The 26,368-nt window shown below is 41.8% G+C and overlaps 1 long non-coding RNA gene across 2 annotated transcripts in view; it reads right to left on the minus strand.

The window, feature by feature from the left end:
• Window positions 1-322: 322 nt before the first annotated feature.
• LOC103165379 overlaps window positions 323-26,368 on the minus strand; it is a 36,973-nt gene continuing 10,927 nt past the window's right edge. For both annotated transcript variants that reach the window (XR_484536.3, XR_005660722.1), the window contains one exon: window positions 323-446. This is a non-coding gene — a long non-coding RNA (uncharacterized LOC103165379). The remainder of the gene's footprint in view (window positions 447-26,368) is intronic.

The raw sequence follows: 26,368 nt of genomic DNA on the forward strand, positions 1-26,368 counted from the left end.
AAATTCATGTCTGCGTATTTCTACTAGATAGTAGAAAAGTAAGAAAAGGGGCTGCCATCATGTCATTGCTGCCACTGAAGATTTCCACCCTTTACCCTGGTTCTTGTGTCTCTGTTGTCATGAATAGGACTGGCCTGTCCTTCAGGAGGCTGTCATCCTTGACCCTGGAATACAGCCAGCTGGAGGTTAAGGACATAGCACTGCCTTCTATCACCGGAATCATTTCCCTTCCAAGTATCTTCGGAAGATAAATCCTTAAGCCTAGACAGTTGAGAACTTTTAACCACTTGAAGTTAAACAGCTACAGCCTGCATCATTTAGTGAAAAAATATATTTTTTCTTTTTATTATCCACACATCTGCAAGGAAATATCTTCATTTTGTTAGCCTTTCTCCATACAATTGAGATCTGCTTCCACTTCTTGGAGAAAGTCCCGGTAAAAAGAGCTTAAAAAGAAAAAAAAGCCTGGTTTGAAAAGTTGCAACCAATACCTCCCAATAACATGTTGACTTGCCTGAATAAATCCTCAAGAAGCACTGGGTGTGTGAAAATCCAGCTAACTCAAAGACGATTTGGGGTGTGCAGGGCCATGCTGAGATGGTCTGATCTAGATTGTTTGGCTTAAGGAATTGGGGAAGCAAATAGAAGCAGCTGCAGAGGGGATTTTCTACAATTAGATTTCATGCAGATTCTGGGAAGTTGCTTATTAGGCCTGTCACTTTCAATCCATCTGGTATTTTAACGTTCGTGTAGTCCTGCAAGTTTCTCAGTGGGGTTGATGATTTTCCTCTCTCCTGCTCGGTGCTACTATACAACAAGGCAAGGCTTATCTGCTGGAGATGTGTAATTTGACTGCTTTTTTCAAGAGCAAATGAAATTCTTCATTGGCCTGAGTAAGGAGTCACAAATCTCTCTCCAATCTAAGAACACATTTCCATGATGATGATAATGATAATAATATTAGTAAAATGCTCACTCTGCTCTTAGCATTGTAATAAGTAATAGGGTAGATAAAAGATAATCAGGTAGGATGCATTCCCTGACTCTCGTAGTCTATAAAGTGGAGGGAAAACAAGCACTAAATCTTTAACAGATGAGGAAACTGAGGCACAGAAAAGTTAAGGGACCTGCCCAACAGTACATAGCAGATAGGTGGCTGAGCAGGAATTAATACCCAGGTCCTCTGATACCCAGGGCTGTGCTCTCTTCACCAGGCCAGTTCGTGATCCATGTCCACTACATCATGCTACTTCTCCAAGAACCTAATGAATCAACAGCACATGCTTCCATTCATTCCAAAGTTCCAATGGAAAGACTATCAGTACAGTCTCTTCAATAGTGTGAGATGCAGCATGCCCTAGTGGAAAATGTGCGGGGCTGGAAATCAGAGGACCTGGATTCTAATCCTGATTCCATCAACTGTCTACTTGTGCAAGTCACCACTTCTCTGTGCCTCAGTCATCTCATCTGTTTCTTGTTGTATATTGCTCTCCCAAGTTCTCCTATCATTTCTATTAAACATGATATTCATTACACTTGTAACAAGTACAGTGTTTCTGAAAGTCAAAATCCTCTCAATCCAAGAGAATTGTTGGGGAGTAGAATATGCTTTTTCTAATCAGTTTCATGGAATATTTAGGAAGAGAAATGGGTAAAGAAAGCAGGTCATGGAATAAGAAGTCAGGAATTCCTAATAGTTCCTGATTGAAATGGAAAAGAAAATGTAGAAGGTTTGTTCTGTATTTGCAGGTACTAGAGGGACTGACTCCTTAAATACCATTGCTTGTAAAAGAGCCCATTCATTATGGGTTCTGTCCAAACTGTGCAGTGATATTATATTTCGAGTTTCCTGAGAAGAGTTGCTATTACAAAAATCTTTGCCCCAGGAGTTTAGAAATAATCACCCCGCTATGCAACATTTACACTGGTTGTTTTTTGTAGAAAATCTCTTCCTGATTTGCAAACAAATTTCTCCATTCTTCACCCAGGAGAGCGAAGTGACTCCTCTGTTTTGTCACAGTGATTCAGGGAGGAAGCTCAATTGCCTATCACAATATTGCCAAGTCAGTGCAAGCATTTCCAGCTCATGACATTGACTTTGCTCTCCCTGGATTCAAAGAGGTTACTGCCAGTAGTGATAGTGCATTCTGAGTGTGAGAGCCACCCTGAGAATTAGTGGCACACTGTGCTCATTACAGTACAAAAGGGTTCCTTTTCTTGTTTTTTGCCATTTGTGGTGAGCTTTGTTCAGACAATGGTTAAGAAGCTACTGCTAGCAGGACAGAGTGAGAGCACTATACTAGGGGCCCAAAATATGTTGGCTTCAGCTCCTCCACTGCCTTGACTGTCTGTCACTGCCATTTCGATCACTCAATTGTATTTGAGCACTTTCTATATACAAAGCACTGTATAAAGTCCCTGGGACAGTACAACACAAAGTTGGCAGATACCTTCCCTGCCCACAATGAGCTTACAGTCCAGAGGAGACAGAGATATCCGTAGTCCTCTGCAGTTGCTAAAATTGGGGCAGATGTGGCAGACAGACCGACAGAAAGAGGCAGAGAAAGGAGAAAGGACTGAATCCAGAAAAACAAGAAGAGCCCCCTTCACCCATCTATCCATAGGTTTCCGGCATCAGGACTGTAGATAGAGATTTGGGTCCCCATGTCAAAGAGGGAGGTGGAGATAAAGTCTGAAGGTGGACTCTGTCCAGTGCTTTATCAGGAAAAACAAAACCTATGGACCAGTAGGGACCATAGTTAAAATGGAATCCATGCCTCAGGGAGCCATCTGAAAAATCCTCTAAACCACTGACTGACTTTCTCAAGAGAGACCCAGGTAGTAACCTCAACAAAGCCAGCATTCTTGGATATCTCTCCAGACATAAATGCCTAGTTTCCCTAGTAGTTTTTTCCAGATATCTGTATGCAAGACTTTACTGCCTCTGTCTTGACCACATTGGTAAATAAAATAAAACATTTGTATCTTTTGTCCAATTTTCAGATGCTTCTTTCTTTCCTCCTTGATCTAAGGCTCCATCGTGAAGAGATCTCCATCAAAGAAAGACACATACTATAGAAGTCTCAATGGAAAGAAGGCAGAATTTCTGGTTGCTGGTGAGAGAACCTGGATTCTAATCCAATCTCTACCATTTGCCTGCTGTGTGACCTTGGACATGTCTCAACTTCTCTTTGCCTCTGATTCTTCATTTGCAAAATGATGATTTGATAGCTGTTCTTCCTCCCACTTATTCTATGAGCCCATGTGGGGCCGGGATTGCACATATAGGTCAGTGCTGGGAACATTATGCTTAACAAATGCCACAGTCATTATTAACCTTCCAATAAAGAGAACCTGTTTAGGTTTGGAACAAGATTTCCTACTTTAGTCTCAAAGTAATGGACCTCATATAGTAGTAATAATAATAATAATAACAATGATTTTTAAGTGCTTACTATATGCCAGGCACTGAACTAAGCAACAAGTGGATACAAGCAAATTGGGTTGGACACAGTCCCTGTGCCACAGGGGGCTCACAGTTGCAATCCCCACTTTACAGATGACGTTACTGAAACACAGAGAAGTTAAGTGACTTGCCTAAGGTCACATGGTAGAAAAGTGGCAGACCAGGATTAGAACCCATGACCTTCTGACTTCCAGGCCCATGCTGTATCCACTGTGCCTTGCTGTTTCTACATTCAAACATTCATCCATCCTCATCACTTCCAACCCAGAATCAGGACTCTTCCTATACCCATTGCTTGACCTGAGACTCCAATTCAAAGTTTGTTTGTTAAACTAGATCCACTTTCTCCCCTAGGAGGAAAGAATTGATTTTCAACTTCTTCCACCAGACAGGCACTGCCTGACCTCAACACTATTACAATCCTCTCTCCTTGAACCACCCTCTGTAGCCAACCACAAAAGGTATCCAAAAGAGAGTTCAAGATGCTCCTGGGATTATGTCTCTCTCTGTCACACAAGCACCCCCTGCCACACACTTTTATTTATCCTTGACCAATCCTTAGTCTTTCTCCATCCTCAGCTCTGAACATCTATGCACTGCCAAGATGATCTCAGCAAGAGAGCTCAATACTGATCGCTTTGGTCAAGACCTCTGCTTCTGATGATGGAGAGCTATGTGGAGAAGAAACCTTAAAAAAACCCAAAAACTAAAATGCGCATGTTAAATAGAGATGAGTTGTCTGTCCTGACACCAACTAAACCAACATGCCAAATCGAATTGCTCTACACGACACTAAAAAGTCTTAACATTTTGCAAAAAGGTCAATGCTTAGTGACAACGATTCAGAGCAGCTTTGATGTCCTGGCGATTTTCAGCGTGTAGCTATTTTCACTGCCAGAAGGTTTGGTTTTAAAAGGAGTAAGACAAGCACAGGGCACTTAGAGTAGTCTCCAGCACCAGATGAAGTCTGCTTACCTGCTGAGACGCTAGAATGCCCATTAAGGGGAGGATGGAGCGCTGTATAATTTTTCAGAATTCAACTGAAATTTCAAATTCACCTCAGGAATAGTCCTTTAGCACCCTTTGAGTCCTCTAAGAAGTCAGGGTAGAAGGGGTGATTGGGGAAAACGTTGCTAAATGTGATTTTGCCTTTTCAAAAACCCAGAACCCCAAATTCCCAAACGTGTCACAGCTTAGATCCTTGCAACTAATAGTAATACTTTTATTAGCATACCGGCAAATCTTAAAGAAGCTTCACTGCCAGATGTTTTGATAGCAGGACTCTGTTGGTTCTTGGAGTAGAAATGTGTAAATAACCTGATATAATTCACATTTTGGGCAAAGCAGAATGACGACTATAACTGCTGAAATCAGTGGTGTGCACGTGTTTGGGCATAAAAGAGTGGGTTAACAAATTTTTAGAAGTCTGGTTTTTGCCAGTCCACAGAGAAATGAAAAAAGTACACTTTAAGGAGATCTTCAGATTCAAGGATCCATTTCTCTAATAATGATGTTGTCTTCTTTTAAAGAAAAAAAAAGTTAAAATGGACTACACCATCATCAGTGACTTAGTAGGTGCCGGATTGTAGCCACTGCTTTTTTAAGAATTAGGGTGATTGTCCTGAAACAGTGTATACAAAGCCTAGTTCCTGCTCTCAAAGGGAGCTTGCCATCCAAGTAGTCTGAAAGGAGAGCAAGCTGGGGGACCTAAGGATATGACGATAGAGGTGAAGAACAATTCACAAAGAGGATCAATCAATGGTATTAATAAAAATGGCATTTGTTGAGCGCTTACTATGTATCAGGCCCTGTACTAAGCACTGGGATGGATACAAGCCAATCCGGTTGGTCACAGTCCCTAGTCCCACATGGGGCTCACAGTCTCAATCCCCATTTTACAAATGAGGTAACTGAGGCACAGAGAAGTGACTTGACTGGGTTGTAGTCGGAGAGTAGCAAGGATAAGTAGGAGGGGAGGTGATAGAGAGCTTTAAAGCCGACGGTAAGGAGTTTGATGTGGAGGTGGATGGGCAACCACTGGAGGTTCTTGGAGGACTGGGGAAACATGGACAGAACATTTTCATAGAAAAATGATCTGGGCAGCAGATGAAGTTTAGACTTGACTGGGGAGAGGCAGGAGGCAGGGAGGTCAGCAAGGAAGCTGATACGGTAATCAAGGCAGGATAAGTGCTTAGATGGAGAGGAAAGGACTGATTTTAGAGAAGTTGTGGAGGTTGAGCTGATGGGATTTAGTGACAGACTGAATATGTAGGTTGAATGAGAGAGAACAGTCAAGAATAATGCCAAGGTTACTGGCTTGTGGGACGGGAAGGATAGCGGTGCTGCCTACAGCAATGGGAAAGTCAGAGATCAATTTCTGAACATGAAGATCTTCTGCTGAGATCATTCACTTCTCCCACAGAGGGCAATTTCTGGACTTCATTGAATCCCAGTCATTTCACAATTAATGTAAACCTCCAATCACCTGTCTGCTAATCACCAAAACCTGCTACCCACCAAGTTATGTGATTGGGAAGTGACCCCAGAAAAAGACAACACCTATCAGACCCAAACACTAAACTTAACCACTTTTGCCCAGGATTCTTGATGCCCAATTTTAAAGAATATATTTCCCAACCCAGACCTTTCCAGTTTAATTAGTTTTAGATTGACCTACGATAGGATTTTCCATTGATATGTCAAGAATCTGAGAAATTAAATGGAGGAAGGAGGTCAGTTTCAAACCAGAGAAGCTTCATTGTTAAGAGCTTACACCTAATATCACACTGGAAATACTTTTACTGGGTTCCTGTCCCTTTTTTTAAAAAAAATTAATCTTGCAATCACAATCAGTGATGGCAACAAGTGCTGAGAAAAAGGTCAAAGCTGAAGTGAGTAGGTGCAGGCAATGGTCAGCTTCCATGAGGAATACACCCCAATTTACCAATTCCACGACAAAACGATGGGCTAAAAGTTCTGGGTTTTCACTGACCTGATGGGAAGGGTGGTAAGAAACCTGGACATGCAATCAATCAATACTTGCACATTCCATCTGACCTCTCCCTCAGCTAAAAAGACTTATTTCACATGACATTTTTTTTCAGGTGTGCATTAAAATGCCCATTTCTTTCTTGGCGTTCACCTGCCTCTACCTGAATTGTATCTATCAAACCCACCAAAAAGTCTTTAGAACCTAAAGGAGAAATAGAAAAAGCCTTAAAATATCTAACCCAGAGCCTGCATGTTCTGAGGAACAGTGCCCTGAACTGGAAGTCAGATGCCCCAACTCCTATTTTCAGCTTCAAAGTGGTCTCACCATGACCCCTCTTTCTATCAGCTCCTTGCTATACACATGGCACCAAAGATTAGTTAGATGAGAATATAACACCTGGGGATAAAGTATGGCATTTATTAAACATTTACTATATACTAAGCTCCATGGTAAATACAAGGTTTCCAGATTCGACATATTTCCTGTCCTATTTGGGACTCACAGACTATCATCCCCAATTTACAGATGAGGTAGCTGAGTCCCAAAGAGGGTAAATGACTCACCCAAGGTCACCCAGCAGGCTAATAAAGGAGTTGGGATTATACCTCAGGTCTGGTGTTCTTTTCACGTGACCTCACTTCCTCCCTGTAAATCCTTCCCATAGGTTTCCAGGTCCACTAACATCCAGGCTATCTATACTCTTACACAAATTCAACACTTTTGTAAGTTTCTGCTTAAGCCAAAGCCATTCTATGGTAAGTGTTTGGAGTGGATGATGGCAAGCTTTTTTCCTTATCTGTTAAAGGGATGTGTGCATGCATTTTTTTTTGTTTTTTCCCCAGGTGAAACAGGGAAAAAATAGATTTTAGGAAAAGAACCTGGAATCTGAACTGGGCAGGAGAGGAACTAAAAAAAATGATCTAGAGACACTTGCTGTCTCCTACAAAGAGTTTCTTGGGCCCAATATCTTGTGGGCCAAACTCACTCAACTTCTTTCTCTCCACTTCTCACATTTTCCAAGGAATAGCTGAATAAATAAATAAATAAATGAAATTTAAAAAGGCAATGTGCAGGGGAAAAAAAATAAATCTCAGTTTTGGTAAACTTCCTCACTATAAAAGCCTCTCAGACTAAGGAATTTTCCAGGGGATAGTGGTGTTAATTAGACACAGTTGTAAAGTTATGAATTCATAAATGAAAACAAATGTGTAGCCGTTATAATTGACAGATGCCATTTCCTGAAGCTTTAAGCGCTAAACTTTGCCCCAGCAATGACAGTATTGCAATCCTGGACTTTCCCCCAGTTTTCAACATACATATTCTTTTTTGGCAATTCTGAGGCAGGGCTGCTTTCAATTTAGCAGAATTGAATCTACTTTACTAGTTGGAGGATGAACAAATCCAAAACATGAATCTGAAATGGAGGTTGCCAATGCTTTAAAAGTCAAATATTTGTGTCTCTGATAATTGCAATTGATTCTTTCCAACCGAAAAGCAATCTGACTTGGTGAAGTTGAGGTTAGGTCTCTTGCCCCTCAAAATTTCACCTGGAGAACAATCCAATTTACTCAAAAAAGATGGATTTTACAGATGACTGTTGGGTTACAACTGTAGGAGGTGGATGAGTTTGGTGAGCAGCAATCTGAGGAGGGAGTGGTCTATTTGTTTGAAAAGATTTGAAGAGATTGAATCTAATTTTTGTTGCCCCTATAAGTGCAGCAAAGGCAATATATATGACAGGATTGGGCTAAAGAGGGTCAGTAGTATTTAAGCCTTTTTTTTTTGGCCACTACCCATTTTTGGATAGGATCTATACGTAGATGGATTCACACAAGCACTTGCACAACTTTAACAACGGCTTCTCTCAACCAGTAGTGTTTACTGAGCATTTACTTGGGAGAGTACAAAACAAAAGATTTCATAGACAGGATCCCTGTCCTCAAGGAGCTTTACAAACTATTTCTTAGGCAGATATTGAAATGAATCACAAATGTGAAGCAGCAGAGTAAAGGATATGTGCATTAAGTGTGGTGGGAATGGGGGTGAGGTGAGTATCAAAGGGTATAAAGGGGTACATATCTCAGTGCATAGGCAAAGCGGAAAGGAGAGCACAGAGGGTGGGGAAAATGAAAGGTTAGCCAGGAAAGGCTTCTTGGAGCTGATCAATTATATGTTTTTTGAGTACTTCCAGTGTGCAGAGCATTGTGCTAACCACTTGAGAGAAGGTAATATAACAACAGTTGGTAGACACGTTTCCTGCCCATAATGAGCTCACAGCCTCGAGGGGTAGAAAGACATTAACATAAAAAGATTACAGATATGTGTAGGACTTTGAAGATCTAGAGAGTGGTAGTCTCTTGAATATGAATGGGGAGGTCATTCCACTATACCAAGAAGGTGTTGTCTGTGACAGAGATGAGATTGAGGTATGGTGAGGTGAGTAGGTTAGTATTAGAGGAGCAAAGTGTCCAGGCTGGGGTTTAGTAGGAAAGGAGCAAGGTTAGGTGAGGGAGGAGGGAAAGAGCTGATTGAGTGGCTTAAAGCTGATGGCAATGAGTTTCTGTTTGATGCAGAGATGGATGGGAAACCACTGGAGTTTCTAAAGCGGCGTTACAGGACACAAAAAACTGATTGCTTTGATAATTTAAATTTTTGGTCTGGATGCTACCTTAATCTCATACAGACTTGCTTCCAAATGATTAAAATACTGGATTTATGATCCAAGGCAATAGACCATGTCCATTCCTTCTTCTCTTAGCTTCCCCCACTCTGGGGAATGGGGTGACTTCTGTGCATGTAAGGAAAAGGAAAAAAAAAGGTAAAATAGTAGCAGTTGGTGAGTGGGAATTAAGGACTGTACAAACCAAACCACCCTAATCTGGGCTAAAACTCATTCTAGTAGATTATAAATTCCATCCTTTGGGAGTGAGTGCACCATTAGCTCTTGAAATCTTGCCATTGCTTACTAATTTTTTTTGTTTTAAAGAATTCTCAGAGGGCCTATTAGCATAGACCTCATTCAAATATTTGTGCTTCCAAAAATAAAGATTTCTCCAGAAGAGCAATACTCTGAAGGATTTGAAAAAGATGTCACAGCTTGAGAGAAGCACAGGTGTGCTTCACACCATCGCTAAAATCCACCTCTTCCTCTCCATCCAAACTGCTACCACATTAATGCAAGCGCTTATCCTATCCGGCCTAGATTATTTTATCAGCCTCCTCGCTGACCTCCCTGCCTCTTGTCTCTCCCCACTCCAGTCCATTCTGCTGCCGGGATCATTTTCCTTCAAAAACGTTCAGACCATGTTTCCCTACTCCTCAAGAAAGTTCAGTGGTTGCCCACCTCCACATCAAGCAAAAAGTCACCATTGGCTCTAAAGCACTTTATCACCGTGCCTGCTCCTACCTCACTTGACTACTCTCCTTATGACCCAGCCCACACACTTCATTTCTCTAATACTAACCTTCTCACTGTACCTCTATCTCGCCTATCTTTCCACTGCCCTCTCACCCACTTCCTACCTGTGGCCTGGAAAGCTCTCCCTCCTCATATCAGACAGATAATTGCTCTCCCCCACTTCAAACCCTTATTGAAGGCACATCTCTGAGAAGCCTTCTCCGACTAAGCTCTCATTTCTTCTCCCACTCTCTTCTGCATCGCCCTGACTTGCTCCTTTATTCATCCTCTTTCCCAACCCCACAGCACATGAGTATAGATCTGTAATTAATTTTTTATTTATGTATATTAATGTCTGTCTCCCCCTCTAGACTTTGAGTTCGTTGTGGGCAGGGAACATTCCTATTATACTCTCCCAAGTGCTTAGTACAGTGCTTTGCTCACAGTAAGTGCTCAGTAAATACAATTGAATGAATGAAAGGGGTCTTGGGCACACTCTGGTTTGTTTTCTTCTTGAAAGTTTCCCCTCTTGGTTGGACTGGCTCTCTGAGAAATGGTAATCTTATACATTTCATTGCATCCACAGTAAATTGCATACATCTTAGAAGGGCCCTAAGGAAACTGACCAATTTTCAGGGTGTAGTGACTGAACAACCTTAATGAAAAAAGGGCACTTATTGAAAAGGGAAAAAAACACATCAGGAAATATGGGTAAGTTTACATTGAAAAATTAAGATTTCCTAAATTATTGAGTAAATGACAACAGTTCTCAGCATATTAGTAGATGTGCCCAGAACATATGTCACCTTAAGGAAGAAGACATGATGGATTTTGGTGGATGAGTCTTCTGTAAACCAAAGCATTTGGCCATACTAGATGAGACAAAACAAAAATCATTTTTCTATTCTCTCTCTCCAAAAAATGTATGTAGGATTTGGGAGTAAGACTGTGGACTCTAGAGTGTAAGCACTTTGTGGGCAGGGAACGTTTCTACCAACCTTGTTGTATGCTCTCAAGCAGTTAGTACAGTGCTCTGCACACAGGAAGCTCTCAATAAATACCACTGGCTGACTGATTGAGATTGTGGTGGAGATTTGAAATGAGTCCATCAGGGGAGAGGGGACTATGAGAAGCAGCATGACTTAGTGGACAGGGCACAGTCTGGGAGTCAGAAGGTCAGAGGTTCCAATCCCAGCATCGCAGCTCCACCATATGTCTACTGTGTGACCTTGGGCAAGTCACTTCACTTCTCTGGGCCTCAGTTACCTCAACTGTAAAATGGGGATTAAGAGTGTGAGCCCTATGTGGGACAGGAACTGTGTCCAACCCAACTTGTATCTACCCCAGGGCTTAATTATTATTATGGTGTTTGTTAAGCACTTTCTATGCGCAGAGCACTGTTCTAAGCACTGGGGTAGATACAAGATGATCAGATTGTCCCACGTGGGGCTCAAATTTCTTAATCCCCATTTTTGCAGATGAGGTAACTGAGGCACAGAGAAGCTAAGTGACTTGCCCAAGGTCACACAGCAGACAAGTGGCGGAGCCGGGATTAGAACCCATGACCTCTGACTCCCAAGCCTAGGCTCTTTCCACTAAGCCACGCTGCTTAAAACAATGCTTGGCACACAGTAAGTACTTAAAAAGTACTGGGTTGAGGGCTCACTAGGGCTTAGTATCTGGGGATAGGGTTGGCTCTGGAGGGATGTCTGTTTCTCTCCCCTCTAGGCTGTGAGCTCACTGTGGGCATGGAAGGCCACTGTTTATTATTGTATTGTACTTTCTCAAACACTTAGTACAGTGCTCTGCACACAGTAAGTGCTCAGTAAATACCACTGAATAGAAAGGTCCCTCATGCGAGTGGAATGCTGGAAAGAGTAAGGGCCAGTTGGAGTCGTCACATTTCCCACCTGCATCTGCCCTGCTCCAAGTTCAGGATAATCTGCTCTACTGTACACTCCCCCCAAAGCTTGGCACACACTAAGTCCTTAATGCCATAATTAAGCAAGAAATCCCAGAGAGGCAAATCACAGCCTCAGTACCTTCTGATTGTGCCCACAAGCCCCTTGAGATGGCTTTGATTGGGATGTAGATTCAGGATCACACAAGATCTTCATTCTACATTAAGAAAATTACAAGTACCTCCTGCTCCCCAACCCCAAGTCAAATAGTCTAAATTATATCACCACCTGTTTCTAAGCAATTCCCTCCAGTCACACGATTATGTAAATTGTGTGGTCTATTGAGAGAATAGTAAAGAAATGAAAAATGAGTAAAACCTTAAAATATTTTTCATTTTAGAAAAGGCATCAGGGTAACGTCATTTATCAGAAGCCATTAACTAAAGCAGTATATGAGGGATATACTCTTAGCAGACTGAAAAAACCAAACTAAAACTACTGTATTAAATTGGGGTGAACCACCCCACAAGACAATGAGAAATTCCTCTTCTTGTTATGGGATTAAGTTTATTTTCTTGCAACTCTCTATGGGAATGCACTTTTGCTTTTAATGAGTTATTACCCATGATTGTCATGTAGTCTAGAGTAAAAGAAATCTATGCACTGAATGGGTTTAACCAAAGAAGAGGCCTAAACAAAGACTCTCAAGATTTACAACCATTTTATTTGAGATTCATCCTATTTTAGCCTTTCATTCTTATGTGTGACTATTTGGTGCAAACAGACCTCTGTATAATTTAAAGGGTTATGCAGAAAGGCCAATCATTACTAATTCATTTAGTATTCACTATAAGACCTTTAATCATGATGGATTAATTTGGTATAGATGTGGATATAATATGTTATTTCTAAATGTCTCCATTATAATTTACCAGTTAAATGGTCTATTATTATTTCAGCCTCTCTTCAGATATGCAAACTACAATGGTTTGTTCACTAGCAAATCAACGTAAATTAATAAAAAGACTCTAGTGTAACTCTGTCTCTAAAGGGAGGTTTACAGAGGTAGGGTGGCCAGGGGAGGTACTAAAGAAATCTGGCTCCCCCTCTTCTGCTCTACTGACCCTCTAAGTGACTCAACATAATGACATACCAAGTTCATGTGCATGAGGCTCTTGAAAGAAATTCACAGAACTTATGGAATTGCTGAGTACATCACCAAGTGGACTCTTGTCCCCCTGCAGAGCTCCAGAGTCATCGCATTCCCCACCTCGCTCCCCGTAGTTGCTTTGAAGCTGTGTCCCCAGCAGTAGGAGTCAATAATAATAAAAATCCCATTATTGCAAAGCACTTACAATCTGCCAAATGCTGAACTAAGCAGTCTGGTAGAATCAAGACAATCAGGTCAGGCATAGACCCTGACCCATATGTAGCTCACAGTTGGACACAGTCCCTGTCTCACATGGGGCTCAAGGGACTAAGTGGGATGGAAAACAGCTACCGAATTATTTAATTTACAAAAAAGGACACAGACACAGAGAAGTTCAATGAATTGCCCAAGGTCACACAGCAGAGTGGCACAGCTAGAATGAAAACTCAAGTCCTCTGATTTCCAGGCCTGTGTTCTTTCCAACAGGTTATACTGCTTTTCATCAAGGCAACGTGGGAAGAGATTGGGCATTTAGAGTAAAAATGTAGATCATAATGGTGTCTGGAGCCATATCAGTATCCCCTCTAGACTGTAACTTCCTTGTAGATAGAGACCATGTCTACTAACTCTGTTGGACTCTTCCAAGCCCTTAGAACAGTGATCTGCACACAGTAAGGTTTCAATAAACACTACTGATTGACTGGACCAGCTGAAAACCAGAAGGTCCTGTATAAAATTGGACATAATGGCCACCCTGTGAGGAATAGGGAGGAGGAGGGGCCAGTTGGAATTAAAAGAACCATTGGGAAAAAGTACAGATCAGTTTGGCTTCTAATCACAGTCATGTCTGTCTTGCTCTGTGACTTACAAGTCACTTGACCTTTCAAGGACTCAGTTCTGTTAAAAAAAAAATAAAAAAATGAGCGATTACAATGACTATGTATTGGCTGGCTTTGCTCAAAAGAATGAGCATAGACTTGCAACCTTTGCATCAGCTTCTGTTGCAAACAAATAGATGGCAAGATCACTTTCCTGGTGGTTACCAATCCATTTAGGGTCTTCAGAAGGAGCGTGACTTAGTGGAAAGAGCCTGGACTTGGGAGTCAGAGGTCAAGGGTTCTAATTCCAACTCCACCACTTATCAGCTGTGTTACTTTGGGCAAGTCACTTAAATTCTCTGTGCCTCATCTGTAAAAAGGAGGATTAAGAATGTGAGCCCCACCTGGGACAGCCTGATTACCTTGCATTTACCCCAGCTATTAGAACAGTGCTTGGCACATAGTAAGGGCTTAACAAATACCATCATCATAACTATTATTATTCAGTGGAATGGATAATGGGAGGGAGGGAAATCAGAGGAGAGGCAAATGAAGAGCAGTTTCCAACTGAGCCAATGAGCTGCCTTCAGCACACAAAGAGGAGAGGGTAGTTGAATAAATTTCAAGTATTGTGATTTTTTTTTTCAATTGTCTTCATGCTGAGAATCTGCAGGCCACGTCAAGAACAGTCATAAAGAAACAATTTTCTCTGGGAAATTCTGGCTGTGCAGGCAGAGTTCAGACTCCCAAATCCAGTTTCATAATTTTATTCTCATTCTTACTCTCTGCCAATCCAACCTGTAGGTCGACCCGGGACCTTGCTCACCTCAGCTGAATTTTGACTGAGACAACCATGAGAAGCAGAGTTTAGCTCTGAATACAGGCAGTCGATAGTAATTATTGAGCACTCATGTGGAGCACTGTATGAGGTGCTTGGGAGAGTACAGTGCAAACAGAAGTTAGACTCTTTCCCTGAGGCACAGATACAAAATTTGAATAAATCTTTTCAAACTACTGAAAGTCCACTTGTTTTCAATATTTCAAGAACCAAGATGCTTTCAAAATTCCTTTTCACCAAGAAAGTCCTACCTAGCTCAGATATGCTGTCCACCACATTAAAAACAACAGTACAGAATCCCATACATATCTTCTCATTTAATGAGATCATTCCATTGGACCGTCAGCTCTGAATAATGGGGCTAATCTATAAAAATTTAGGGTGCTGAGAGAGGGATTCATTCATTCAATATTTATTGAGCGCTTACTATGTGCAGAGCACTGTACTAAGCGCTTGGAATGTACAATTTGGCAACAGATAGAGACAATCCCTGCCCATTGATGGGCTTACAGTCTAATCGGGGGAGAGGGATGGTGACTCAGTGATATATCTACCAATTCCAAAGTACTGGTCACAGAATCGCCCCAAGATTCCTTCTGTAGAAACAGAGGTTTGCCCAGATAGTGGGTAGGGGCTTTAACCATTTCTCTCCTGAAGGTTTTAACCTGCAAAAGACTCATCTATTCTTCAGTTAAGTTGGGCACATCCCAAGACTCCATGCCCGGAAAAGGAAAACCTCACGCTGAGGCAAGACAGAATGGCTATGTTTCCTAAGTCTGACTCAAGAACTGGGGCAGAAGAACAAATCGGCCTGTTGCTTTGAGCTCATTTAAAAAACTCCCCCCATTGACATTTAACTAACTGATTCTTCTCCATCACTGTTAGTTCCTGATGCTTCTTCCGTGTCTGTCAACAGCCTTCTAAATTAAGATTCAGAAACCAGAATAGTTCTCATACCAAGCCTAAGGAGTCACTGCATTTACTTAGATGAATGGCTATTTTACACGATAGTGGAAAATGAATATCTTTTCTCTGGCATAAGAAAGACCAAAGTGCAATTTATCATGAATGACTCATTTGAGCTCTGACGTCTAGGAGATGTTATCTCCAAATGATAACCTGAAACAAGTACATCCTGAGATCAGAGATTTCCAAAGAGGTCACTGCTTAATTTGGAAAGGAAATTTATTGATAAAATTAGGAAAAAGGAGTTTTGCATTCCAGTCCAGTGTCAGCACTACTTTAAGGTGGCGTATTTCTGAGGTTATGCCCAGCCCAGCTATAATCACAGAAAGGATTAGGATTTCTACCCCTGAGGGTAGAAAGACTATTCCATACCCTAATGGCTTCAATTAAATCATTATTAAAAGGCATCTAGCTTTACATGACCTCCTTGTAGAGAATCAAAGAGATTGGTGATCGAAAACACCCATAATTATCTGGCCCATTTCCTCCCACATTTGCCTCCTACTGTACTCTTCAGATTTTATTTTTAAGGAATGATTCTGTCTATGGATTTCCTTTATGCTCAAGTTCTTATGATTTGCCTTGCAATTAAGTGTTTCTTTTGGAAGGGGATGGGGGCAGGGCCATTTTGGTTCAATGGTAATCACCATAATATTCTTCTGAGTTCTCTAGAAAAGAAGGGCGATAGAAATACAAAGCAATTTGGAAAGATGGTCAAATTAATCCGCACAACATATAGTAAGGTGGGTAGGTTGTGAGCATTATTAATGTAATACACTGATGCCAGAAATAGAACAGATAATTTTCTCCCGTTGCAGAAGAAATGGAAACATTTTTTCCTCATTATTCTTAGAGAGAATTAACTATTTGATTACTCAGTGGTTGGCTTCAAAAATTTTTTTTTGATTGCTCAAAAATGAGCAGAAAGAGCTTATTTCTTGTGTCAGAAAATGGCTATTAGCCCAGTTTAATATCAGATGGTTCATTTTTCAGCTTGTCTGTCCCCTAAAGCTGATGTAATGATAATGTCATTGATGAAGCACTCACTGATTGCTAAGCACTGGGGTAGACATAAGGTAAGATTGGACATTATCCTTACCCCACACAGGGAGGGATGGGAGGAAGAATAAGTATATTATCCTATCATGAATGTGGAAACACAGGCACTGAGAGGTTAAGTGACATACCCCAGGTCACAGAAAGCGAGCTGAAGAACTGGGACTGGAATAATAATTAGCAATTATGGTATTTGTTAAGTACTTACTAGTACTGTTCTAAGTGCTGAGGCAAATATAAGTTACTCAAGTTGGACAGAGTCCCTGTGCCACATGGGTCTCAGTTTCAGTAGAAGGGAGCAGGATTTAATTCCTATTTTACAGATGAGGTAACTGAAGTACAAAGAATGAAGTGGCTTGACCAAAGAGATGTGGTAGAGCCAGGATTAGAAGCCAGGTCTCCTGATACTCCTAGTCCCGTTCTCTATTTGGCACTGGGCACCTTTCCATCTGGTATATTTATTTTTAAACAGTCATTCAGCATTTATTGAATGCCTGTGTGCAGAGCAGTGTATTAAGTGTTTGAGAGAGCACATAAGAATTAAGGGTCATGAACCTTGCTTTCAAGAAGCTTACACTCAGGCTCTCCTCTTCCTTGATTCTTGCCACTGAATGTCATAGCTCAGAGGCAGCTCCTGTGTTTACTAGGTCCTGGAAGAGGAACATCAATTGAGAAGGTCAAGTGTCCGGCTGGAGTTACATTTAGCACTACATAGGTTCTGTGAATGTCTGATAAGTACTTTTTGTGGGTGTCCTTATCAAGTCCCTCCTCATACATGGATTTCTGAGACCATGGTCTAGTATGACGCAGCACTGCCTAGTGGCAACAGCCCAGGCCTGGGAGCCAGAGGTCATAGTTTCTAATCCAGCTCCGCCACTTGTTTGCTGTGTGACCTTGGACAAGTCATTTCACTTTTGTGCCTCAGTTACCTCATGGGTAAAATGGGGATTGAAACTGTGAGCCTCATGTGGGACAGGGGCTGTGTCCAACCTGATTGCCTTGTATCTACCCCAGTGCTTAGAACAGTGTTTGGCACATATTAAGTGCTTAAATACCATCATTATCATTACTTCTGGGCTTGGGAGTCAGAGGTCGTGGGTTCTAATCCCAGGTCCGCCACTTGTCTGCTGTGTGACCTTGGGCAAGTCACTTAACTTCTCAGTGCCTCAGTTACCTCATCTGTAAAAATGGGGATTTAAAAATGTAAGCGCCACGTGGGACAATCTGATTACCCTGTCTCTACCCCAGTGCTTAGAACAGTGCTCTGCACATAGTAAGCGCTTAAGAAATACCATCATTATTATTACTTTCAGTACTATGAAGCGGAGGACAAATGTCTTGCCAGTTCCAAGTCAAAAACTGAAATATCATCGAGGATGGACAAAATGATAAATGTCGGTCAATCTCACAAGGTGAATGCATGCTGCTATTTTTGATATTTTCAATAGTTATCTTTAAATAAAAATGGGTAGGGGGGTGAGAACTCAGCACAGGAATGTCTAGAGGTTTTTTTCTGATACTTATCAGAGGCTGTCCTACTCAGAGGAGGGCTGAAAAGTTCAGTCAGCAATGGTTAGAAGTTAATACACTATGAATGTGGTTGTTGCTTCCTGTAGTACTGTGGATTTATGCATATTATAGTGTCCGCACAGCCCCTATCTTCTATGAGAAGGGACCTGCTGGATGCCCAGATTTCACATTAGCATCTGAAGGGAATTTCAGGTTTGGTCAGTCACTGGTGGCCCCACTAGCCAAGTTGAAGATTTTCCCCTTCTATCTCACCGTGATGATTTCCTGCTATAATCCAGCACACTCACCTGGCTACTATAATGACAATCTACTCACTGTATCTTAAACTGGTCTATCTGGTGACTGACCTCTCACCCGTGTGCTGTTTCTGGCCTGGAACTCCTTCCCCTTCTCATCTGACAGACCACCATTCTCCCCTACTTCAAAACCTTATTAAAATCAAATATCCAAGAGGGCTTTCCCGATTAAGTCCTTATTTCCACTGTTCCGTCACCCTCTGGCATCACCCTGGCACTTGAATTTGTACCTTTCATGACCCTCACCCTCAGCACCATGGCTCTTATGTAGTACATATCTGTAATTTATTTTATATTAGTATCTGTCTCACCTTCTAGACTGTAAGGTCCTTGTGGGCAGGGAATGTGTTTACCAACTCTATTATGTACTTTCCCAAGTGCTTAGTTTAGTGCACTGGACAGAGGAAGCATTCAATAAATACCATTGATTGTGTTTTCTTTGACTGGTTCCAGATCACAGAAGGCTGAAATAGCAGAAGAGCCCTTTCCTCTCTGAGCTCCCCCTAGACTCTAAGCTCTTTGAGGACAGGGAACATATCTACCAATTCTGTTGTATTCTCCCAAGCATTTAGTACAGCACTCTGCACACAGTGAATTCTCAATAAATACCATTGATTGATGATTTAAGTAACCTGCTATATAGCCAACTTGCCTGCATAAATGCCATGTGTTGGTATTAGGAATACTATATTAGCACTCATGATGAGGTTTCATCTGGTACTTTAGAAGCCTTAGGGACTTCACCTGTGGAAAATGGGGGAAGAATGGTCATTAAGATGCACAAATAATGATCAGGAGAGAAGAATGAACTGATAGAATATTGTTTTGAAGTGAGTATACTCTCTAACTGGTTATGAAATTCTGCTCACTGAAGAGATTTCCAACCCAACTCCCCTGAAAAAAAAAAATCAGGAAAATTTGAGAGGGAAAGTATTTAGAATACAAACTTGGATTATTTGGTGAGTCAGATTCACATTTGTAGTAAGAACAATTAAAATGCCTGGAAAGATCTAGCCTTTGGCTTAAAACCCCTTTCTCCCTAGCATTGGAGCAACTCAAGCATTTGAACTGCTGTTAGTCCACCAAATAAATATTCTGGAATTTCAGCCTCTGCTCTGTGCTGATTCACATAAAGAGGAGAATTTGATTATAAACAGAACAGTGAAACAATCAAGCAGCCTCATTTCACTATCCATCCAGGAAATGTGGCTTTTTTTAACCCCCTTTCCTCTCTCAAGAGATTGGGGAGCAGGAAGAAAAAATAAAATTAATTTTTCTAATAAAATGGATTCCTGATGGAGCAAATTTTTTTTCCAAATGCCCTCCAAGAAAAGTCATGTTGGCTAAAGTGCAAAATAAAAAACAACACCACAAAACAATGCATTTAGGATTGACCTTTGAATTATTGACCACTTCCCCCAAAACATCATCTGTTGCTCATTTGAGGGCACAAGAAATATACTCACCATTAATGAGTTCTAAAACCCTCTTGTCCTTTTAAGTAGAGTTTTTAAACAGATTTGTCACCTGTCAGACATCTTCCACACCATATCATGGGTAAGAGCCAAGCCAAAATAGTAACAAAAATATTTGTAAAACACTTAATATGTGCCAAACATTGTACTATGGGTACCTTTTGCCTCATGAGCCTTATCAATCATCAATAGTATTTGAGTGCTTAACATATACAGAGCACTGCGTTAAGCGCTTAGGAAAGTACAATTTAACAGAGTTGGTAGAAACATTCCTGCCCACAGTGAGCTTCCAGTCTGAAAAGGGAGAGTGATTAATATAAATTATGGATACGCACATAGAGCTGTGGGGCTGAAGGGTGAATAAAGGGTTCTAATCCAAGTGTGAGGGCAACACAGAAGGGAATTGGAAAAAAGGAAATGAGGGCCTAGTTGGGGAAGGCCTCTTGGAGGAGATGTGATTTTAATAAGGTTTTGAAGGTGGGAAGAGTGGGGATCTGTTTGAAATAACGAGAGGTAATTCTAAGCAAAAAGCAGAATGTAGGTGAGAGGTGAGCAGCGAGACAGATGAGATGGAGGTACAGAGAGTAGGTTGACATTGGAGGAGCAGTAATCTAGAGGCAGACATTTTGTTAAAAACACCACCTGTGAGGTAAGCCAACATTGTGCACCTGCTAATAAACTCTCTAGCTCACAGCATCCACAGCCATTTTAGAAAGGTAGGAGAAGGATACTTAACATTATTAGCTTGAAACACAAAACCTGGTTCTATTCAAATTACTGCTTGGCCAGGAATAATTTTTCTCCAAATTGGACCTCTTTCCTCTGCAATGAGTCTTAATTTAATATTACTTTGTAAGCCGCAGAAGGAAGGAATTCTACTGGTGAATAATTACTTGAGAGTTATTAAAGGCAAAATAAAGCTTAACAGTTGCATGATTTTTCCCTTACCATAGAATCAGAAGTCAACATTTTACAATTAAAACCAAAAAGAAATAAAGTCTTCCCCATAAAGGTTTTGTTAACTGAGGAAGGATATTGATTTCATGTTGAGTCTAATATGTTTTAAATTTATTGGCATATTAGCAGATAATGGGGATAGGAGCTCTTCCGTTTCAGTAGGGCCCTAGTTTTTGGGGATGGAGAGGGAGCGGTGTATGAGAATGAGAATTGGATGTGATCTCCCTAAACTTTCCCTTGCCCCTCCACAGTCCCTCCATTCTCCTGTCTATTCAAGTCTCCCATCTTTCCCAGCAGCATCTAAAAAGGAGATCTCCTGCCTTCTCTCAAAATCCACCCCCTCCACCTGTTCTTCCAACCCAATCCCTTCACACCTTATCAAAACCCTTTCCCCCTCCCTTCTTCCCACCTTAACCACCATCTTCACTGTTGGCTTTCCAGTGGTTTTTTCTTCACTGCTTTCAAACTTGTCCATGTCTCCCCTATCCTAAAAAAAACCCTCCTTTGATCCCTTGGCTCCCTCCAGTTATTGCCAAATCTCCCTTCTACCTTTCCTGTCCAAACTCCTTGAACAAGTTGTCTACATCAGCTGTCTCAAATTCCTCTCCTCCGATTCTCTCCTTAACTCTTTCCATCCCCGTCACTCCACATAAACTACCCTCTCAAAGTTCACCAATGATCTCCTTCTTGCAAAATCCAATGGCCTTTATTCCATCCTAATCCTCTGACTTCTCAGCTGCCTTCGACACTGTCAACCATCCCCTTTCTCCTGAAAACATTTTCCAATCTCAGCTTCACTGACAATGGTCTCTCCTGATTATCCTATCTCCCTGACCTCTCACTCTCAGTTTCTTTCATGAGCTGCCTCCCACCCCCTAACTGCGTGTGTCCCTCAAGAATCGGTTCTGGGTCCCCTCCAGCTATACCCATTCACTCACATGGCTTCAGCTACCACATCTTATGCAGATGATTCTTCCTTCTACATTTCCAGCCTTGATATCTCTCCACAGTCTCAAAACTTGTCCTGTCTTCAAGAGAAGCAGCATGGCATGGGTGGATAGAGCCCAGGCCTGGAAGTCAGAAGGTCATGAGTTCTAATCAAGATCTGCCACTTGTCTTCTCTGTGACCTTTGGCATGTCACTTCACTATCTGTGCCTCAGTTACCTCATCTGTAAAATAGGCATTGAAACTGTGAGCCCCACACAAGACAGGGACTGTGTCCAACCTGATTTGCTTGTATACACCCCATTACTTAGAACAGTGCCTGTAACTTAAATGTTTAAATACCATAATTGTGATTATTACTTGGATATCCTGCTATCACCTCAAACACATCACAGACTCCTTACCTTCCCACTCAAATGCTGCCCTTGACTTTCTCATCTCTGTGGACAGCACCACTATCTCTCCTGTCTCATAAACCTGTAATCTTGACATTATCCTTTACTCCTCTCAATGCACATGTTCAATGTATTACTAAGCCTTGTCGGTTCAACCTCCACAACACTGCTAAAATCTGCCCTTTCCTCTCCATCTAAACTGTTACCGCATTAATCCCGGCACTTATCCTATCCTACCTTGCTTACTTTATCAGCTTCCTTGCTGACCTCCCTTCCTCCTGTCTCTCCCTATTCCAGTCCATAATTCACTCTGCTGCTTACATCATTTTTCCACAAAAACATTCAGTCCATGTTTCCCCACTCAAGAAACTCCAGTGGTTGCCCATCTACCTCCGCATCAGACTCCTTACCAACAATTTTAAAACACTCAATCTCCTTGCCCCCCTCCTACCTTACCTTGCTGCTCTCCTACTACAACCCAGCCCACACACTTCAGTCCCCTAATGCCAACCTACTTACTGTATCTCAATCACATTCATCTCACTGCCGACATCTGCCTCTGGCCTGGATTGCCCTCCCTCTTCACAATGACAATTTTTCCTCATTTCGAAGCCTTATTGAAGGCACATCTCCTCAAAGAGGCCTTCCTTAAGTTCTCTTTTCCTTTTCTTCCACTCATTTCTGTGTCACCCTAACTTGCTCCCTTTATTTATCCTCCCTCCCAGCCTCACAGCACTTATGTACTTATCCGTAATTTATTTATATCAATGCCTGTCTTCCTCTCAAGACTTTGAGCTTCTTGTGGGTAGGGAATGTGTCTGCTATATCGTTATAATGTACTCTCATTCATTCAATCATATTTATTGAGTGCTTACTGTGTGCAGAGCACTGTACTAAGCACTTGGAAAGTACAGTTCAGCAATAGAGACAACCCCTGCCCACACCAGGCTTCCAGTATAGGAGGAGGAAGACAGACATCAAGACAAGTAAACGGGAATCAATATAAATAGAATTATAGGCCTATACATACATTCATAAGTGCTGTGGGGCTGGGAGAGGGGGGGACGAGCAAAGGGAGTGAGTCGAGGTGATGCGGAAGGGAGGTGGAGTGGAGGAAAAGGGGGCCTTAGTCTGGGAAGGCCTCTTGGAGGTGAGCCTTCACTAGGGCTTTGAAGGTGGGAAGAGTATTGTTTGGAGGATTTGAGGAGGGATGGCGTTCGAGGCCAGAGATAGGACATGGGCTAGGGGTCGATGGCTGGACAGGCGAGATTAAGGAGCAGTGAGCTTAGCACCAGAGGAGCAGAGTATGTGGGCTGGAATGTAGAAGGAGAGAAGGTGGGTGAGGTAAGAAGGGACAAGGTGATGGAGAGCTTTGAAGCCAATAGTGAGGCATTTCTGTTTGATATGGAGGTTGATAGGAAACCACTGGAGATTTTTAAGGGGGAGGGCGCGACAAGCTCCCCAGGTCCTAGTACAGTGCTCAATAAATGCAGTTGATGATTGATTGTGTGCATGCTCCATTAGTACTTAGGTTGAGAGCTCCATGTAGGATAGGGACTGTGTCCAAACTAACTTGTACCTACCCCAGCACTTAGCAGTGTTTGACACAGAGTAAAGTGCTCAAATACCAAAAAAAAAATACCTGCTGCAGCTGAAACCAAGAGTCTTCCAGAGTTGTATAGGGTAAACCACCCCACCTCTGTCTTCTTTTAAACAAATCCCAAATAATAATAATGGTATTTGTTTAACTCAGTACTATCAGTTGCATTTATTATCCAGCACACTATGCGCTTGGGAGAGTACAACACAATATAACAGAGAAGAGAAGGTAGAAAAGCAAGTAAGCATGGAAATAGCCTCCCCAGTCACCTAAATCTGCAGGGAGAGGGGGAGGTGTGTAGTCCTCCAGAGTTACTATCCCTGTAGAATTGGAGTCTGGGAGAGTACCTTCCTTTTGGAACTTTTTTTGGTAATTAATCTATTTAATCCATGTAATTCCATTTAATTAATCCATTTTCAGTATTTAATGCCACAGCACTTAGAATTTAATGACAGCAAACATTCCATGCATAACTAGGGCTAATGGTTGTGGGTGGAAGCATCAACTCCAGACCCAGTTCCCCTTTGGCTTCAAAACGCGTCTACCACAGAGAAGACAATGTCTCCTGATTGGCTGTCGGGGTCAGGTTCCCACCCTGCTTTGCCTTTAACCCACTCTTTTGTTTAGAGGAAAGAGAAAACCATTTGGAAACAAACCAACCCTGTTTTACTGTACTCTCCCAAGTGCTTAGTACAGTGCTCTGCACTCAATAAACATTCAAGAAATGCCACTGTTGATAAATGGGATGGAAAGTCTGAGAGGAATTAGTAGGAGATGGGTAACCGAGCTGTGGAAATTCAAGGAAAACGAACCCAGCTGCTGTTTCATAATGCATTTAGAACTGTCTCATGGCATTTTCATCTCAACTTTATCCGAGGCCAACCTTCACGAACTTTTTTTCTTTTAAGATTCTGGCATTTCCTAACTTTCACACAGCTCTCTTTTCAGATTTGGGCAAAGTCCATGGAGAGTCATTTGCCCATAACCAAGTCTCTCGCTCAATAGGATTCTGAAGCAATGCTCCAAACTACATCAGGCACCTTAAAGGAAAATGTCAATCCCATTAAACGCTCCCTTCTGCTCTCTGTAAAGAAGCAGAAGTTACTTTCTTCTGAAAGAGGAATTTGGGGTACATTTGCTCGAGAAGGCCTGAATCCCAAAGGGTGCAAATCGGATGGTCCAAACACGTAATATGCTTTATGATGGCAAAGTAGAACTGGAGTCGAAACCTTCAATAAATAAAAACAACCTAACATCTTGGGCTTGTGGTGGGTGGGAGAGTTTAAAGCGATTGAGAGCAAAGTAGCACTAAGGTCCCCAGAACAGTACTTTTCATCTGGGCCTTCATTCACCCGCTGACAAAGGCAATTTACAGAATTCAGCACATAATCCCCATTCAGACGGAGGGAAGAAAGGTAACTGTTTGGGGAAGTCAAAGAGTATCTTGCTGGCGAGATGTGTATGGCAGGGATGCCTATAATGGAATTCTGGCATTTCTATTTTTTTTGCATGAGCTTGAAAATGACATAATAAGTTGAAAGGGACAGGAGAGTAAGCTTCATGAGATTTATTTTGGGGAGTGGAGGAATTCAAATGTATTAGAGATTAGGTGAGCTAGTGTTAATGTTTGGAGGTGGAGTGTTAGAGGAGATACACCTATATATTTTGAAAAAAGCCACATTTTCAGGACATATTATCAGGAAGTAAACTGTAAAAAACAAGCTGACTTGAGCCCACCTAGTAATACTACTCTGACTACTCCTAATCACAATAAGTGGTGTTTGCGAAGATCATGGTATTTGCCAAGCAATGTGCTAAGCACTGGGGTGGATATAAGATAAATACCCTCGGTGTGCACTCATCACCTGCCCCCAGTGGAGTCAAGTATTTCACAGAGAAAGCCTAGCACCCAGGGTGCATTTATTGCCTTGATTTTGTGTACTGTGGTTGGGTGAGCACGTACTCTCTCCTTCCTGCTTGTTCCCGATCAACACCCTTCTTGACAAACACAAATCACTGTCAAGATATATATACACATAGATTTATGACAACTCCTCGAAGTCAATTCCCCTGCCTCCTAAATCTGTATGGTCCAGACATGGTTCTCCTAGAGAGACTTTTGTTTTAGAAACCTGTCAGATGGATTCAACTTATCTTTTCTTAAATAGGTAATCCTAAATCACCTTTCTGGACCAATTCAGATAGGGTAAGCTGTTCCTTTCAACTTTGCATATGATTGGACATTTTCTCCCCCTTCTTTCTCAGTAGAACTCAGATCTGAGTCGTTCAGTTGATTTACTTTTGCTGTTGACAGTTGCTTTTTATTTTGGACACCATCGCTTCTGAGTCACTTGGGCACCTGTTTCTGCTCAACTTAACTACCCACTGCTGTTTTCAGACTGCCAAGGAGTGCTGAGGTTTTGTTGTCTCTGGAATGCCCACTTATGGTTGCAAAAAGAGAGCCATTTAGCTCATGTTGGAAAAGAAGGCTCAAAGAACTAACCTGTTAACTATCTCCAGCCCAAGAACTCCCAGGGGACAGTTACCTAATTCCAAATTGTTTTCAGTTTTACAATAATTAAGCT

Source organism: Ornithorhynchus anatinus, chromosome 13 (genome assembly GCF_004115215.2).
Source record: "Ornithorhynchus anatinus isolate Pmale09 chromosome 13, mOrnAna1.pri.v4, whole genome shotgun sequence".
Lineage (NCBI taxonomy): Eukaryota > Metazoa > Chordata > Mammalia > Monotremata > Ornithorhynchidae > Ornithorhynchus > Ornithorhynchus anatinus.